The sequence below is a fragment of the Pongo pygmaeus genome, chromosome 1 (genome assembly GCF_028885625.2).
Source record: "Pongo pygmaeus isolate AG05252 chromosome 1, NHGRI_mPonPyg2-v2.0_pri, whole genome shotgun sequence".
In the NCBI taxonomy this organism is placed as follows: Eukaryota; Metazoa; Chordata; class Mammalia; order Primates; family Hominidae; genus Pongo; species Pongo pygmaeus.
In genome coordinates this window covers 99382567-99392351 of record NC_072373.2, presented here as the reverse complement: position 1 = coordinate 99392351, position 9785 = coordinate 99382567, and the positions used below count along the sequence as shown (strand labels likewise).

General features: G+C 49.3%; 1 protein-coding gene across 1 annotated transcript in view; it reads left to right on the top strand.

Moving 5' to 3' along the window:
* Positions 1-1761: 1761 nt before the first annotated feature.
* The window catches only part of GABPB2 (GA binding protein transcription factor subunit beta 2), a 56783-nt gene continuing 48759 nt past the window's right edge, over positions 1762-9785 (top strand). Inside the window, 1 exon segment of the mRNA XM_054461192.2 lies at positions 1762-2463. The gene's annotated coding sequence lies outside the window, so the exon portion shown is untranslated.

Below are 9785 nucleotides of genomic sequence, written 5' to 3'. Positions count from 1 at the left end.
GGACTGGAGTCTAGTTTTCTCTCTTCACAAGGGAAGCCATAGAAATCTGAGAAATTAGCCTTGCTTTCACACTTAGCTTATACATCTTTTTCTTTTTTCTTTTTATTTTTTTGAGATAGGGTCCTGCTCTGTCACCCAGGATGGAGTGCAGTGGCGGGGATCACTGCTCACTGCAACCTCCACCCACCAGGGTCAAGGGATCCTCCCACCTCAGGCTCCCAGGTAGCTGGGATTACAGGCGCCTGCCACCACGCCTGGCTAATTTTTGTATTTTTCATAGAGACGGGGTTTCACCATGTTGGCCAGGCTGGTCTCTAACTCCTGACCTCAGGTGATCTGCCCGCCTTAGCCTCCCAAAGTGCTGAGACTACAGGCATGAGCCACTGAGCCCGGCCTCATTTTATCTTTCTATAATAATATTCAACTTAGAGGAAGAATGATTTGAATAGCATTTAGACATTAAATGGTGAACTTCGCATTGAACATAATGAAAGGGCAAAATCAACTTAAAATTAGAAAAGTAGTTAGGAAGACAGCTACAACCACTCTTCTGCTTGCCCACTGACTACCAACATTATATTTCAGGTAATAATTCTCCTAGGTGCCTAAGAAGATAAACGAATTCACTCAAATATGTTATCTGCTTAACTTCTGGTTTTTGTGTGCTTACTATAGGAAAGCGCTGAGCCAAACAGAATATAAACGGGAATGAGACAAGACTCCAACCCTCAAAAGAGAAACTGTAAATACCAAAATGGATAGGATAGAATTGGGCAGTGTACCATAAATAAGGATGACACTATACCCTAAATAAGGATGATCTAGAGAAGTCCCCAGGAGGGACAAAAAAAGACAAATCCTCCCTCTAGGCCATGAAAAGCCCACATCTAAAGACGGTCCCAGTCTAACGAAGAATGGGGCCAGGAAGGATAAGTAGTGCGTCCTTTTCTGTTTTACTGAGTTTTGAAGGGTCCCTTCAGAATCCTTCAGTCATGGCAATTGGTGGGTGGAGACAGGGATCAACTGTTTGGTAAATAAAGTGACTAAATGGATTTGCAAACTCATGCTCCATCCTCTTGCAGGCCTCCAAAAAGAAATGACTCAGGCCGGGCGCGGTGGCTCACGCCTGTAATCCCAGCACTTCGGGAGGCCGAGGCCGGCGAATCACTTGAGGTCAGGAGTTCGAGACCAGCCTGGTCAACATGGTAAAATAAAACCCCGTCTCTACTAAAAATACAAAAATTAGCCCAGCGTGGTGGCGGACGCCTGTAATCCCAGCTGCAGGGGAGGCTGAGGCAGGACAATCACTTGAACCGGGGAGGCAGAGGTTGCAGCGAACCGAGATCGCGCCACTGCACTCCAGCCGTGCAGTGGCGCTTCGTCCGTCGCGAGACTCCGTCTCAAAAAAAAAAAAAAAAAGGCCGCGCGCGGTGGCTCACGCCTGTAATCCCAGCACTATGGGAGGCCGAGGCGGGTGGATCACGATGTCAGGAGATCGAGACCATCCTGGCTAACACGGTGAAACCCCGTCTCCACTAAAAATACAAAAAATTCTCTGGGCGGGGTAGCGGGTGCCTGTAGTCCCAGCTGCTCTGGAGGCTGAGGCAGGAGAATGGCGTGAGCCCGGGAGGCGGAGCACGCAGCGAGCCGAGATCGAGCCACTGCACTCCAGCCTGGGCGACAGAGCGAGACTCCGTCTCAAAAAAAAAAAAAAAAAAAAGAAAGAAAGAAAAGAAATGACTCAGTTATTTGTTTCACTGTTCTCACTGACAGCTTGGCTCTGGGGTCCTTACATTCGGGCTGTAACGGGAAAAATGTGTCCATCAGGCACCAGAACCCAATGCACAAAGCCAGGAACGTCCCAAACAGCTGCAGCCGAGGTTGGGATAAGGAAACGAGGCTTTCCTGTCAAACTAAACCTGGCCGCCCCGGACCCTGCAGAAGCAGCAAGAGTTAAGACGCAATCGGCACGACTGACGCACGATACGAGTCTCCCTCAGCGGTTCGCCAGGTTTTTGGCGCCAACACCAGACCCAGGATCCGTCCCCTGCTGGAACTATTCAGACGCGCAAGATACGTAACCAGCAGTCCTCCGCCCCGTTAAATAGTCCTGCCTAGGACGCCTCGGTGAAGCACTTTTCCACCTCAGAAGTGCCTCAGCAGATAGGCGATGAGCCTCGGGGGTGCATCATCTTTCTGTTAGAATGGGAGTATGGGTTTTCTGATCATCTTCCCTTCACAGATTCCTCCGCCAGAAATCTTACTCGCGGCGTCTTCATTTCCGGGTCCGCCATTTTGTCGCCTCTGTTTCTCCACGAGGGGGGGTTAAAGGCCCCCAAAACATGCACACATGAAAAGGGCAAAAAGTAACTGTCCTTGACAGGGAGTCTTAACTAGAGAAGGAAACGGGACTAAACTGGCGGGCTCCGTGGAAGCGCGGCCGGCAGCGTCCCGGACGAGGAGGTGAGGGGGAAAGAAGAGATGTGTGGACTCCGGGGGGCGTCAGGGCTGGAAAAGAAAGTGCCGTGAGAAATCACACCGCTTCCCAGCCCAGCGTCAGATTTCTGGGTGCAGACCGCGCGGCTCCTCGTCACTGAAGCGGGGGCAGCTGGGCGCGGGGGACGGAGAGGAAGGGGATGCTGTCGGGAGGAAGGGGAGGGGACTGGAAGGAGGTGAAGAAGGGGGTAGGTGGAAGACCTCGGGCTGGGGAGCTGGACCAAGGGAAGCCCAGGCCGCGGAGGTGACCACTAGGGGGCGGCGCGGAGCCGGGGCCGGGGCCGAGGCTGAGTTTGGCCCCCTGCCCCAAATCGGTTCCCATCTTTCAGACAGACTTTGATGTGAGGAACTGTAGGGTTTATGATAGAGAGGGAAACGGCGACTCTCATTCTCTGACCCTAATAATGACCTGAAAGATTACTAGTGAACTCGGTAATCTGCACGAGAGCAGTACGGGCCCCGCCTCTGCTGTTTTGCTTTTTTTTTTTTTTTTTTTTTTTCCAAAACTGGGTCTTGCTCTGTCACCAAGGCTGGAGTGCAGTGGTGCAGTTTCGGCTCACTGCAACCTCCAGCTCACTGCAATCTCCGCTTCCCGGGTTCAAGCGATTCTCCTGCCTCAGCCTCCCTAGTAGCTGGGATTACAGGCGTGCGCCACCATGCATGGCTAATTTTTGTATATTTTTAATAGAGACGGGGTTTCACCATGTTAGCCAGGCTGGTCTCGAACTCCTGACCTTAGGGGATCCGCCCGCCTTGGCCTTCCAAAGTGCTGGGATTACAGGCGTGAGCCACGGCTCCCGACCTCGCCTCTGCTTGTTTCACAGTTGTTTGTACAGCTGGCCGCGCCCAGTGGGGACTTGAGCAATACTAAAAGAACCATAGATTCTTCCATTGCAATTCTCCTTTCCGTTGGCTGTCTCCTGTTTTCACATGCTTCCTTGAGCCAGAGGTCAATCCATTTCTCTCCCTTTTCCCAAAAGGGTTTTCTCTCTAGGGGGTCCCCCCCAACCCAACGTCTTTGGAAAAGGACAGTCTATGGCTTACTACCAACGATGTAACACAATTTTGGCCATCCAGGACCATATTTTCATCTAATCACTTGGTCCACCCACTCCAGTAGAGATGTTCTTAGGCATGTATTTTCACACGTGCTTTGATGACAATAAAGAGAAAACTGCCCCATCCAGATTCTTAAACAAAAGTAATTACTCTAATTATCTTGGATAATAGAGTACTTTGTTGTCGAGAGCTCAAGCACTTCATGAATTATTAAAACGCACACTTATTGAAAGGTTTTGGCCCGGCGCAGTGGTTCACGCCTGTAATCCCAGCATTTTGGGAAGCTGAGGTGGGAGGATACCTTGAGCCCTGGAGTTGTAGACCAGCCTGGGCGAAATAGGGAGACCCCTGTCTGTACAGAGAAAAAAAAAATTTATTTTTAATCAGCTGGGCGTGGTAGTGCCCACAGGTGGTCCCAGCTACTCGGGAAACTGAGGTGGGAGGATCGCTTGAGGTCGAGGCTGCAGTGAGCCGTGATTACGCCACTGCACTCCAGCCTGGACCACAGAGTGAGACCCTGTCGCTTTAAAAAAACAAACAGGCCGGTCGTGGTGACTCTGGCCTGTAATCCCAGCACTTTGGGAGGCCGAGGCGGGTGGATCACCTGAGGTCAGGAGTTCGACACCAGCCTGGCTAACGTGGTGAAACCCCGTTTCTACTAAAAATACAAAAAATTAGCCGGGCGTGGTGGCACACACCTATAATCCCAGCTACCCAGGAGGCTGAGGCAGGAGAATGGCTTGAACCCGGCAGGCAGAGGTTGCAGTGAGACAAGATCGCGCTATTGTGCTCCAGCTTGGGCAACAAGAGCAAAACTCCATCACAAACAAACAAACAAACAAACATACTTTATCCAGTCCACTATTGATATATATTTAGGTTCTTTTCAATCTTTTTCTTTTTATTTTTAGTTTTACTTTTAGAGACAGGGTCTTGCTTAGTACTTTATTCCATCCCCTATTGACATATATTTAGGTTCTTTTCCATCTTTTTTTATTTTTTTATTTTTAGAGACAGCGTCTTGCTCAGTCACCCAGGCTGGAGTGCAGTGATCATAGCTCATCGCATCCTTGAACTCCTGGGCTCAAGCGATCCTCCCGCCTTAGCCTCCTGAATAGCTAGGACCACAGGTGTGGGCCACCACACCCTGCTAATTTTTTTATTTTTGTATTTTTGTAGAGACAGAGTCCGTCTGTGTTGTCCCGGCTGGGATCAAATTCCTGGCTTCAACTGATCCTCCTGCTTTGGCTTTCCAAAGCACTGGGATTTATTTTATTCATCTCCAAAATCCTAGAAGGCAAGTGAGACAGATTTTTTTTCCTCAGTTTATGTATAGGGAAAGTGGAGGTACAGCCAGCAAGGGAGAGTATTGTTAGTTGTTGGTAGTCAAGGAGTCAGAAGTGCCTAGACTGTTTTCTGATGTATCAGGCTTCATCTCTTGTCTGGTTGATGGGCTGCCAGGCAGGTATTGACCACCTGCCAGAACCAGCATGGACAAGATACTGGGAGAATGGCACATAGTTCCCCTCAAAATGCTGTGTTTTTTGTTTGTTTTTTGTTGTTTTGTTTTGTTTTATTTTAAGTGAAAGCAAGCTGATTGAGAAAGTAAAGGAAGGCCGGGCGCGGTGGCTCATCCCCATAATCCCAGCACTTTGAGAGGCTGAGGCGGGCAGATCACAAGGTCAGGAGGTCAAGACCAGCCTGGCCAACATGGTGAAACCCCGTCTCTAATAAAAATACAAAAATTAGCTGGGCATGGTGGCGTGCATCTGTAGTCCCAGCTACTTGGGAGGCTGAGGCAGGAGAATCACTTGTACCCAGGAGGCGGAGTTTGCAGTGAGCCACGATCGCGCAACTGTACTCCAGCCTGGTGACAGAGCGAGTCTCTGGCTAAAAAAGAAAGTAAAGAAATAAAGAATGGCTGCTCCATGGGCAGTATTTTTATGGTTATTTCTTTTTTTTTTTTTTTGAGACGGAGTCTTGCTCTTTCGCCCAGGCTGGACTGCAGTGGCGCTATCTCGGTTCACTGCAAGCTCCGCCTCCCCGTTCATGCCATTCTCCTGCCTCAGCCTCCTGAGTAGCTGGGATTATAGTCGCCAGCCACCGCACCCGGCTAATTTTTTGTATTTTTAGTAGAGACAGGGTTTCACCGTGTTAGCCAAGATGGTCTCGATCTCCTGACCTCGTGATCCTCCCGCCTTGACCTCCCAAAGTGCTAGGATTACAGGTGTGAGCCACCGTGCCCGGCATTTCTTGATTATATGCTAAACATGCTTCCTCTTTTTTTTTTTTTTTTCTTTCAGACAGAGTGTCGCTCTGTCGCTGGAGTGCAGGCTGGAGTGCAGTGGCGTGATCATGGCTTACTGCAAGCTCCGCTTCCTGGGTTCACGCCGTTCTCCTGCCTCAGCCTCCCGAATAGCTGGGACTGCAGGCCCCCGCCACCACGCCCAGCTAATTTTTTTTTTTTTTTGTATTTTTAGTAGAGACAGGGTTTCACCACGTTAGCCACGATGGTCTCGATCTCCTGACCTCATGAGCCGCCCTCCTCAGCCTCCCAAAGTGCTGGGATTACAGGCGTGAGCCACTGCACCCAGCTGCCTCCTCTTTTTAGACCATATAGGGTAACTTCCTGACATTGCCATGGCATTTGTAAACTGCCGTGGCATGGCACTGGTGGGAGTGTAGCAGAGAGGACAACCAGAGGTCACTCTTGTCCTCTTGTTGCCATCTTGCTTTTGGTGGGTTTTAGCCAGCTTCTTTACTATGGCCTGTTTTATCAGCAAAGTCTTTATGATCTGTATCTCGTGCTGACCTCCTATCTCATCCTGTGACTAAGAATGCCTTAACTGGCTGGGCACGGTGGCTCACACCACTTTGGGAGGCCGAGGTGGGTGGATCACTTGAGGTCAGGAGTTCAAGACCAGCCTGGCCAACATGATGAAACCCTGTCTCTACTAAAAATACAAAAATTAGCCAGGCAGTAGTGGCACACACCTGTAATTCCAGCTACTCGGGAGGGTGAGGCAGGAGAATTTCTTGAGCATTAGAGGCAGAGGTTGTGGTGAGCTGAGATCGTGCCACTGCACTCCAGTCTGGGCGACAGAGTGAGACAGTCTCAAAAAACAAAATAAGGGCTGGGCACAGTGGCTTATGCCTGTAATCCCAGCTCTTTGGGAGGCTGAGGTGGGCAGAGGTCAGGAAATCAAGACCATCCTGGCTAACACCATGAAACTCTGTCTCTACTAAAAATACAAAAAATTGGCCGGGCATGGTGGCTCATGCCTGTAATCCCAGCACTTTGGGAGGCCCAGGAGGGCGGATCACGAGGTCAGGAGATCAAGACCATCCTGGCCAACACAGTGAAACCCCATCTCTACTAAAAATACAAAAAATTAGCCGGGCATGGTGGTGGGTGCCTGTAGTCCCAGCTACTCAGGAGGCTGAGGCAGGAGAATGGCATGAACCCAGGAGGCGGAGCTTGCAGTGAACCAAGATTGTGCCACTGCACTCCAGCCTGGGCGACAGAGCGAGACTTCATCTCAAAAAAAAAAAAAAAAAAAAAAATTAGCCGGGTGGGAGACTGGGACAGGAGAATCGCTACAACCTGGGAGGCGGAAGTTGCAGTGAGCTGAGATTGCACCACTGGACTCCAGCCTGGGCAACAGAGCGAGACTTCATCTCAAAAAAACCCCCCAAAAAACACGAAACAAAACAAAAAAAGAATGCTTAATGGGAATGCAGCCCAGTAGGTCTCAGCCTTATTTCACTCAACTCCTATTTAAGATGGAGTTGCTCTGGTTCAAACACCTCTGACATTTCTCCCCTCCCTTTTATTAGAGAACCCTTAATCCTAGGGGTTACAAAGGAATAAAGATCCATCTTCTGTAACTTTTTCAGGCTGAATAGGGGCGATGATATTCCTGCCTGACTCTTAGGGTCTCTTGTATTCAGGGTTCAGAGAGGAGCTCAGTCAGAAAGCATCAGTATGGTGAGAGCTATTCATAACTCCAACAAAAGGTGGTATCTGGAAGATTAAAAGGTGTTCAGTTTAAGAAAACATTCAGTAAGCTTATCCTGTATTCCTACACAAAGCGTACAACAGCAATATACTCCACAACAGTAAAGCAAAATAAGCAAAACTATCCCAAGTAAACTAAACAAGAAGGTTTTCCATGAACTGGGCAACTGTTGGAACCAAGCTGATTTGGGGTTACTAGCTGATTCCAGTATGTGCCCAGAATTAGAATATTGATCCAGATTTTTACATTACGCATCCCTTTTGTTTCTTCTGAGCAGCAGCCAGAGATCACTGGTTGGTTCACAGGAATAAGCAGGGTTAGTCTAAGTTGCAGAAAAAAAACTTAAAAACAACTGATGAGACTAGAATTTTTATTTTTTTTATTTTTTGAGACAGAGTCTTATTCAGTCACCTAGGCTGGAGTGCAGTGGCACAATCTTGGTTCACTGCAAGCTCTGCCTCCTGGGTTCAAGCAATTCTCCTGCGTCAGCCTCCGGAGTAGCTGGGATTACAGGCATATGCCACCACGTCCGGCTGATTTTTGTATTTTTAGTAGAAACGGGGTTTCACCATGTTGGCCAGGCTGGTCTCGAACACCTGACCTCAGGTGATCCACCTGCCTCGGCCTCCCAAAGTGCTGGGATTACAGGTGTGAGCCACTGTGCCTTGCCAGTCTCCCATTTTTACTAAAGGCAAATCATGGTAAAATAGATTGGCTTTATTATACTTGGTCTGATTTTTTTTTTTTTTTTTTTTTGAGATGGAGTGTCGCTCTGTCGCCCAGGCTGGAGTTTAGTGGGGCAATCTCAGCTCACTGCAAGCTCCGCCTCCTGGGTTCACGCCATTCTCCTGCCTCAGCCTCCCGAGTAGCTGGGACTACAGGTGCCTGCCACCACACCCGGCTAATTTTTTGTATTTTTAGTAGAGACGGGGTTTCACCGTGTTAGCCAGGATGGTCTCGATCTCCTGACCTCATGATCTGCCCTCCTGGGCCTCCCAAAGTGCTGGGATTACACTTGTTCTGATTATTTGTATAAAGTGCAGCAAGAATAATGATTTTTCACATAGGCGTTTTAAATTGACTTTGAAAGAACTCTGTTCCGTAAAAGGAATCTCACATAAGACTTACAAAGCCAATTAAAGCCCCTTGGGAAAACTGGCCTCATACCTTGTCTAAAGTCCCTGTACAGGGTTCCTGATCTGTGGTAAGTAAAGAATGTCACTTTCTGACAGGCCCAGGAGCCCCAAATTATCCTGGGACCTCAGGAAGGGAGGAATTTATCCAACTCATAGGTTTGTTTTTGGTTTTTTTTGTTTTTTTTTTTGAGATGGAGTCTCACTCTGTCGCCAGGCTGGAGTGCAGTGGCGCAATCTCGGCTCACTGCAGCCTCCACCTCCCGTGTTCAAGTGATTCTCCTGCCTCAGCCTCCCGAGTAGCTGGGACTACAGGCACGCAGCACCACGCCCAGCTAATTTTTGTATTTTTAGTAGACGCAGGGTTTCACCATGTTGGCCAGAATGGTCTTGTTCTCTTGACCTTGTGATCCGCCCGCCTCGGCCACCCAAAGTGTTGGGAGTAGAGGCGTGAGCTGCCACGCCCGGCCACTCATAGGTATTTGAGGGTATAAACCCATGGCTGGGCTCAGCTTTAAAAAAAAAGAGAGGAGAGGCCAGGCACAGTGGGTCACGCCTGTAATCCCAGCACTTTGGAAGACCGAGGCAGGTGGATCACAAAGTCAGGAGTTCAAGACCAGCCTGACCAACATGGTGAAACCCTGTCTCTACTAAAAATACAAAAATTAGCCGGGCATGGTGGCGTGTGCCACCTAATCCTAGCTACTCAGAAGGCTGAGACAGGAGAATCGCTTGAACCTGGGAGGCTGAGGGTGCAGTGAGCCAAGATCACGCCACTGCACTCCAGCCTGGGCAACAGAGCAAGACTCCCTCTCAAAAAATAATAATTTTCTTTAGAACAATAAAAATAAAGGCTGGGCACGGTGGCTCACGCCTGTAATCCCAGCACTTTGGGAGGCTGAGGCAGGTGGATGCCCTGAAGTCAGGAGTTCAAGCCCAGCCTGGCCAACATGGTGAATGAAACCCTGTCTCTACTAAAAATGCAGAATTATCCAGGTATGGTGGCACGCGCCTGCAGTCTGAGCTACTCAGGAGGCTGAGACAGGAGAATTGCTTGAACCTGAGAGGTGGAGGCTGC